General features: G+C 37.0%; 1 protein-coding gene across 1 annotated transcript in view; it reads right to left on the reverse strand.

Moving 5' to 3' along the window:
* Nucleotides 1–8,208, reverse strand: part of LOC107713373 (RING finger protein 208-like) — a 16,567-nt gene extending 8,359 nt beyond the window's left edge. The window contains exon 1 of the mRNA XM_016518862.1: nt 7,577–8,208. The gene's annotated coding sequence lies outside the window, so the exon portion shown is untranslated. The remainder of the gene's footprint in view (nt 1–7,576) is intronic.
* Between the last annotated feature and the right edge of the window lie 1,493 nt (nt 8,209–9,701).

The raw sequence follows: 9,701 nt of genomic DNA on the forward strand, positions 1-9,701 counted from the left end.
AGCTTTAATACACGCGACTGCACGCGCGTCCATGTTTAACGCTTCTCATAGCTATGTGAAAATAAGTGTATAATTGGAACAGTTCATTGTTGGAGCTGAGCTGAATGAGAGAGAGAGCGAGAGAGAGATGCAGAGTGTGTGCAGAGCAGGGGGACACGAGGAACAATATTAAGAACCGCTGCTTTAGAACATTGATTTTGAAACTTGTGAATCCATTAGAATCGTTAGAAGACAGAATCGCGATTCATATAGATTTTTATGTGCACCTCTAGTTTTCTCTTCCTCTTCTCTAAAGCAGCGCAGCATGCCCTTTGCTGCCTTTTCCCGAGGCTTATCTGGGTTTGTTACGTCACGAACCCGGGAAGTAACTTGTTGTAGTCCCTACCAGCCATTGTTGTAGGCATTAAACTGCCAGAATTTTAAAAGACAATATCTCCGTTTGCATTGAACTTTCAGCTTCATAACTTTGCAGATATTGTTTATGCTCAAACAGCAACACAACACACCAACTAACCTTAAAAAAGTGAAACACCCCTTTAAATTTTTTGTTTGATAATTCAGAAATTGAATAAAATAACATGCAGTAGCCTCACACAAAAAGTAATGTGGCCGTGCCACAGTAGAGTTTGATATAATATGGTTATACTATTTTTGATACATATCATAATACCAAATGATTACCATATTCTCATGCAGGTATTTACACACAAATATCTTCTGTGACTTTTTGTTTACCACTTGATTTGTATTTCTGCGGTGTCACACTGTAGATGAGTGAAATCTCATTGCTATTCCACATATTAATAATGTGTAGTTAATATTACTCAGTAATGTTCATTATATTACTCCATATATATTTTTTTCTTCTAAAAACAATAAATACAGGAATATGTGTTCAAAAGAAGGCACATTGACAGGCTCAGTCACTGTGTGCATTGAGTCAACAACATTCTTGAGTTCATTCAGAACCTTATCACATTGTCAAGGCATCACATTCCAATACATTCTGGCACCACCTTGACACAAAAACACATACATATAACTGGCCTTACCGTGTTTTTTCAAGGTTATAATACTTTCTTCTTCTAATCTAGTTTAATATGCAGAGACAACTATAAGTAAGCCATTTATAGGGTCATTTTTTCCATTCACACACTATCAAAACATTGCTCTTTTTGTTTGAGAATCAGCCTGACAGAGCAACAGCTCAGCCAATGGCATGAGTTTTGGGGCGGGGCTATATGATTGGGTGACCAATGGAGGAGTGTTTGAGAAACCTGTAAGAAAAAATCATTATTTTTAAATTCCGTTTGTCGACTTTAGGGGTATAAATGAAATAATGTCTAAAATGAACATCAGCCAACAGTGATCCTTTGGGCTGCTGCATAGTATTAAAAATGATTTAAGCATTGTTTTATTGAACTAGCATTTAGTCTGGCTTCATTCTGGTGAACAATACGACTGCTTTCCACAATCCAATCAAATCCTGATGGATAAAATCAAGTCCTGTCGTCATTTTTTTCTCACTAAATACTCTGTTTTACTGAAAAAAAAAAGTATATTACAGGAGTAAAACTCACTTTAAAACGCTGAAGATAGAGAGAGAGATGCAGAGTGTGTGCAGAGCAGGGGGACACGAGGAACAATATTAAGAACCGCTGCTTTAGAACATTGATTTTGAAACTTGTGAATCCATTAGAATCGTTAGAAGACAGAATCGCGATTCATATAGATTTTTATGTGCACCTCTAGTTTTCTCTTCCTCTTCTCTAAAGCAGCGCAGCATGCCCTTTGCTGCCTTTTCCCGAGGCTTATCTGGGTTTGTTACGTCACGAACCCGGGAAGTAACTTGTTGTAGTCCCTACCAGCCATTGTTGTAGGCATTAAACTGCCAGAATTTTAAAAGACAATATCTCCGTTTGCATTGAACTTTCAGCTTCGTAACTTTGCAGATATTGTTTATGCTCAAACAGCAACACAACACACCAAGTAACCTTAAAAAAGTGAAACACCCCTTTAAATTTTTTGTTTGATAATTCAGAAATTGAATAAAATAACATGCAGTAGCCTCACACAAAAAGTAATGTGGCCGTGCCACAGTAGAGTTTGATATAATATGGTTATACTATTTTTGATACATATCATAATACCAAATGATTACCATATTCTCATGCAGGTATTTACACACAAATATCTTCTGTGACTTTTTGTTTACCACTTGATTTGTATTTCTGCGGTGTCACACTGTAGATGAGTGAAATCTCATTGCTATTCCACATATTAATAATGTGTAGTTAATATTACTCAGTAATGTTCATTATATTACTCCATATATATTTTTTTCTTCTAAAAACAATAAATACAGGAATATGTGTTCAAAAGAAGGCACATTGACAGGCTCAGTCACTGTGTGCATTGAGTCAACAACATTCTTGAGTTCATTCAGAACCTTATCACATTGTCAAGGCATCACATTCCAATACATTCTGGCACCACCTTGACACAAAAACACATACATATAACTGGCCTTACCGTGTTTTTTCAAGGTTATAATACTTTCTTCTTCTAATCTAGTTTAATATGCAGAGACAACTATAAGTAAGCCATTTATAGGGTCATTTTTTCCATTCACACACTATCAAAACATTGCTCTTTTTGTTTGAGAATCAGCCTGACAGAGCAACAGCTCAGCTAATGGCATGAGTTTGGGGGTGGGCTACATGTTTGGGTGACCAATGGGGGAGTGTTTGAGAAACCTGTTAGAAAAAAATCCTTATTTTTGAAATTCCGCTTGTCAACTCTAGGGGTGTAAATTAAATACTTAACATCTAAAGTGAACATCAATCAACAGGGATCCTTTAGGCTGCTGCATAGTATTAAAAATGATCAAATACAGTGGGTATAGAAAATAATCACCCCCCTTTAAAATAATCACATTTTGTTGCTTTGCAGCCTGAAATGAAGACGGACACAGTTTCTGTTTTATCCAGCTGTATTTACTCAGTGCAACTTGTAACATCCAAGTGAAAGATATAACAACAACATGTCAGGGAAAAAAAAAAAGAACAGTATCACAGAGTTGGAAAAAGGATCCCCCCCAAAATGACTTGTATACTCAGTCAGGTGTAGCTAATCACTTTCTTAATGGCACACAAAGCCATTTGACTTTCAACTGTGATCAGCTGTGCTCATTTTGATTAGCTCAGCATAAATAAAAAAAAAAGCTTTTCTGGAGCATTTCAGTTCTTGGTAGTGCAACTGAAGCAAACAATCAACTATGGGTGCCAAGGCACTGTCAAAAGATCTCCGGAATAAAGTTATGGACAAGCACAAGTCAGGAGATGGATACAAAAACATTCAAAGGCTTTATCAATGCCTAGAAGCACAGTGAAGTCTATTAGTAAGAAGTGGAAGGTATTTGGTACAACACGGACTCTCCCCGGATCAGGACGTCACTCCAAACTGATGAGAACCAGGAGGAAACTGGTCAGAGAGGCAACCAAGAGGCCTACAGCAACTCTGAAGCAGTTGCAGGAATTTATGACAAAGAGTGGTCATTGTGTGCATGTGACAACAATATCACAAATTCTCCACAAATGTGGCTTGTATGGGAGCTGCAAAGCAACAAAATGTGATTATTTTAAAGGGGGTGGGGGGTGTGTGATTATTTTCTATACCCAATGTAGCTTAAGCATTGTTTTAGTGATCTAGCATCCAGTCTGGCTTCATTCTGGTAAAAAAATACACTTGCTTTCCACGGTCCAATCAAATCCTAAATACTCTGTTTTGCTGAAAAATTTTATATTACAGAAGTAAAAATCACTTTAAATCACTGAAAATTGTCCACTGTGTTCAGAATGTGATATAAAACAGAAAGCAAACAAACAGACGCACAGTCATCAAAATATCTAAAACATTCCTGTCCTCATATCCCACTCACTCCCACAAATACACACACACACACACACACACAACAAAAATACACACAGGTACCACCCAACACATTCCACAAGCACATCTCTCCCCGCTGCCCATCTCTGCATCTCTCTGGATGCATTCCACTTGTGCAGTGAGACAGTCAGCAAGAGGGCACCATGTCCTGTGCCAGCGATGCTATCAGTTGTTCACCTCTGTCTCACAAAGCCTGTCCTGAGCCCTGACCTTACGGCTGCAGCCAGTCTCACACATGTAGTCACAGGGGATCTCATTCATGTTTGTACATAAAGTGTATGTAATATCAACACTTGACAGCATCTAGAATGCAAACCCATTTATATATGTATATTTATCAATAAACTAAAAACTAAATAGTCAGAGAAAGATATTTTTAAAAGATTTTTAAATGTTTTTAAATAATGAAATATTTCAAAATGTTATTTTTTTAAAATGTTTATTTATACATTAAATATTATCCACATACATACAGTATACCCACGTAAAGCAAATTTTAGCAAATATAGCAATATATAACTATTTCTTATATTGTTGCAAAATGTAAACAATATTATCACCCAGCTCTAATCTGCTCAATTTGACTGTAAGGCATAAAAATTAAGATATTATAAACATTAACATCATGATTTTCTCTGAATCTGTTTGTAAAATGCGCTATTCAAATAAATTATGAAGAAATATTATAAAGTCATTTGCACTCTTATTATCTCTTATTATCATCAAACCTGAACAAATATAAAATGCAGGTGAAACAAATGCAACATTGAGATATATTCAATCAACAGCTGATAAATAGATAGATACATGTCTCCACCCTACATTTTTCTATAATCATGTGTGCATCATAATACAGAAGAAAAGATCTATTGCTACAACTAAAGTGTTTTAATAAAACATTATTTTATGGAAATTTGCGTATTATATTCATGTACTTATTTTACAATCGCACAAAACTATATGCAAACAAAAACCGAAAAGAAAATTGGTTTCAAAATCCACCAATGGCAGCGCAGGAACCACCAGCATGCTAATATGACAGTTGAAATAAACTTAATTTAACAACTCTAGTTTATTTCTAGTTTAAATCTTCAAAATGTTTCTCTGGTCCTAGTCATTAAATGTAGCACTAAATACTTGACTTGTGGTTTTAATCCTTTAACTGACACAACCATGATTGAAAATGCCTGCATGGTTTACAAAAGCTTTCTAATAAAATGTAAAACTAAAAATCTATAAATTCTATAAACCAAAGGCTTTGCTATTCATGCAGTTGTTCATGTTAAAGGTTTACGTTTTAGATGCCGTCAACTGTTGTACATATGAAAATGCAGATGTGTTAGAACCACAATTTACCTACTAATACTAAAGAAATCACAATGGCATTTAATGGTGGCTTTTGGCTGTATTATAAATCTACAAGAACAAGCACAATTCTGTGTGTTTCAAAAATCAGTTGAAGATGGAGCAGATGAAGCTGTGAGATGGTTCTGGAAAATGAAAATATGTATGGATATCATTGTCTATCATTGTCTTGCACTGTGTGATAAGTGTGATTGAGGTTTTGTCAGAGGGTTTACATCTTCGCTGTTAGAAATGGCTGTTGTGTGTGTGTGTGTCGAGCTGCTGTAGAGAACATAGGTCATGCTAGTTTTAGCGAGAAGGCGGCAGTGTTTAATAATTCAGTGGCTGTCATTCAGAGCAGGCGTCAGCCATTTTACCCACAGTTCATTCACGAGAGAGACGGTTTGTTCCCTTAGCCTCTGTTGACACAGATCACCTAGTCCTTTTCACAGGACATGTTGCAAAGATCCTTATTAACAATGTTAGAAACTGGTCAATCGAGAGAAATCAACATACAAACAATTAGCTTTGAAAGGTTAGCACTAGCAGTGTGACATAAACAAGCCACTAAGTGAATCTTAATTATCACAAAACATTGGCTAATCATTGAATTCAACTTATTTTACCACCACAACATGTATTTATCTACACAGCTATGCAAAATAATCAATGACCCCAAAAAAGCCCTTGTCAAAACATTGTAAAGGAATGCCAATTTCTGCTATTAATGCTATTTTCTATTCTAAAGGAATGCTAGGATTTCTATCATATTTTGGAAGCAGTCATAATGGGATGAAAACAGGAAAATGTAATATAGGACTGGATAGTCTGGAGCTGTTTCTTGAGGAATACATTGGAAAATAGAAATGTCATTTTTTAATAGGAATACCACTGGAACCTCTTATAGCAATTTCAGCTTCCATCCAAATCCTAATGGAGTGCCAATCATAATTTGCCTATTCCTAATATATAGAAAAAGTAATATTGTGCTGGAACATTGGAATTCTGAGGAATATGTTGTAAAATAGGAACACCAGTTCTTAAAGGATTGACAATAGACTTTCTATCATAATTCTGATATATCAATCCTGAAATCAAACAAGAATCTTCTTGTATTTGATTTTAAGAGGGTTTTGAAGGCTTCATTCACCCCAGTCAGGTGACACCAATAACAAGTACCAATAACATTTATCAGTACAAAGTCATTATTTTGAGCTGATGTTGGCATGACCTCAGGTGCACAGAAACAGATTCATCTGCTTTCCTCCTTTGAGATATTGATGGACAGTATCGATTGCTGAATCTTCATTGTGACAGGAGGCTGAATCTACAGTACAGGAAGCAAACAGGGACTTCTGGGTGTTTGGTTGAGGTTTTCGACACTTATTAGTATTCTGGGAGTGTGTGCATCTCTGTTAGCAGTTTTTAGTGCAGTGTCGTGGGAGGGGTGCGCCAGCAGCGGCGGTTATGCAACCAGAGCAGCATACGCAACACACTGACTGCAGTGCCTGTGCATGCAACACACACACATGGTTTCAAGCACAGGTCCTTCTCTGTCTTCTCTGACCACACATGTGGGTTAGTATATGTGTGTCGGTGTGTAGTAGTTCATGTGATCAGATGCCCACTTGGATAATGTAAGTCATTGATGGAATTCGTGATAGTGTGCACATGCAATCATGAATTGCAACCTGGCCAATTCCACAACATGGTCAGCACAGCCACACAAGAACAGAAGTGCAAGCCCTGCGTGAGGATGTGGGACCCAGAAATATGACCCACATGCTAGTAAATGAAAATGTTTATTAAAAATATTTTATATATATATAAATATTATAAAACACTATAATAATATAAAACCTAAATATTCATTTAAAATATAATAATATATATTTTTAGATGATATATTTATGATATATATATATTATCTAAAAATAAAAGTATTTAATTTACATAATATATATACATACACACACACACACACACCAACACACACATATATATATATATATATATATATATATGATTCATATCATTATTAATAAATTATATACTTACATATATTAAATTGACTAGTTTTATTTAATACAATTGTATAGTTACTGAATTTTTTGTCAGATTAGGTAAAGGAACATTTTAAGGAAATTAGATTAAGGAAAAGCATTCTCGTTTTGCATTAGCATTTAATATACATTTGAGATAAGATGCTCATGCAAAGGTAAACTCATACAAGCATAATGACCATAAAACACTAATAATACACCATTTTAGGCATCCTTACCTGTATTTAGTTGTCTCTAGTGTGTATTTAGTGGCGAGCCTCTGGATTTGGACGAGTGGTGTGGATACGATCCTCATGGACAATGCAGTGGTCAGATGTGGGATTAATTCAAGTCTTTCTCACACGGGGACACAAAGTTCCTGTGATTCTGCTGCTGTCTCAGCAGATGCTCCTGTTGCATGTGAGAGGATGGAGGAAAGACTTCCCTGCCTGTCTCCAAGAAGGATGGATGGAAGGGTGGAGGATGGGAAAGATGGAGGACATCACCAAGTGCCGTTCTATTCTTCTTCTTGTCCACGATGGGCTCTTTTGGTTCAGTGTTGGTCCTGGTTGTTCACTCACTCATTCATTCATTCATTCATTCATTCATTCACCCAGTCAGTTGTGTAAGAGGATTCTTGGATCTCTGCATCCGCTTCACACACTCTGTCCGTCTTCTTCTTACTGGAATTCTCACTTGAATGCTATTTCTCTGCAATATCTTTCAATGAGGCCATTTGTCTTTCTCTGTCTTCCTCTCTCTCTCTTGCTGTGTGAGAGCAAACACTCATACACACTCGCACACACACTCTCTGACTCACAAGTGCATGTTCTGCCTCTGTTTCTGTATCTCGACTCTTCCTCCTCACAGACTCTCTCTCTCTCTCTCTCTCTCTCTCTCTCTCTCTCTGGCAGTGCCTCTGCAGGCTGGATCACGTTTTCACCAGGGAAAAAAATCCAGCCAATCAGAGCCCCCAACTCATCCCCCCTCCCTTTGCAAGCTCTCTTTCTCTCAGTCTCCATCCATCTCTTTGTTTTACTCTGACTCTCTGCCTCAAACAGTGCACAGATGCAAACACACACACACGTTTTGTGTGGTTTGTCATTGTATTCTTTCTGGATCATTCTCACGCTTTCAGCCCACGGCGGAAACATTGTAAACAACCAGGTGACATGTTGAGAGATGCAATACAAAAGCATACAATACAAATTATGATGTTGAAAGGATGACATTTACCTTGTAAAAATGGTGTGCAAAACAGGTGTAAGATGTCCAAAGAGGATAGAAGGTCTACAGTAGTGCATTATTTATCTGTGTGGAGCAGGAATAGCATGGAGGATGCTGGGACGTGGGGATTGTATTATATAACAGATTGAGATTTTCATCAGTTTTAGCATTACACATGTCCTTGTGCTGTCCTACACATAATCCACAGCACTGAAAGGGAAATTGTGTATTTATGTACGAACGCAATGAAAATCAACAAGAATTTTAATTCAATGCGACATGTGAGTGTTGCATGCCATATTTATATCACAAACAGTTGCTAGGGTGTACTAGGTGGTTGCTAGGGTGTTCTGGATCAAAACTGTCTCAACCTGAAGTCTCTATGATATTGTGGTCTCTAGATATGACTGGGGTCTTTCAGTGTAAGTCTATGGGATTTTTTCCCTGCCTTTTTTAGCGTCAACAAGGAGAAACTTGTGAATGCTAAAAAGCCACAAGTTTTGAGGTTTCATTCATATCTGATGAGTTACATGCTGAAGTGTGTAGTTTAAGGACACGTGTATGGTTTCATCGAATAAAATCATCCTCTGAGACAAGCTGTTTCTGGCAGCTGTGTGTGTAGCAGCTCAAGCTAACCTTACTCCCCCTGCAGCACGTCACATAGTCATGCAGTCCATTGTTTCTGGAGGTCGTTCAGCTTCACACACACACACACACACACACACACACACACACACACACCAACCACTCATTCGCAACTCAAACATCACAGTCTGTTCATTATCAAAATAAAATAGTCAACCAAAAAAAAGGTTACACTGGTCAATTTAAATAGTTCGTGGTATAACTGGTCCACTTTGAATGCCAAGCACATTTTTGCTCATGTGAAGATGATATTTCTGTCGATATACGAATACACACACACACACACACACACACACACCAACCATTCACAACTTATTTCATATGCAGGAAGTGTGAAGGAAGAATATTTGTGATATTTATACATGAGATTTGTAGGCTACTTTATTTATCATACAACTAGCATCATTTACAGGATGCAGCTAGCATTACACTAGTTTTCATTTGTCAGGTTGAGGGAAAATTGATTTAACCGCTATTAACCTGATTAACTGA

The sequence above is a fragment of the Sinocyclocheilus rhinocerous genome, unplaced genomic scaffold (assembly GCF_001515625.1).
Source record: "Sinocyclocheilus rhinocerous isolate Xijiao unplaced genomic scaffold, SAMN03320098_v1.1 scaffold688, whole genome shotgun sequence".
NCBI lineage: Eukaryota > Metazoa > Chordata > Actinopteri > Cypriniformes > Cyprinidae > Sinocyclocheilus > Sinocyclocheilus rhinocerous.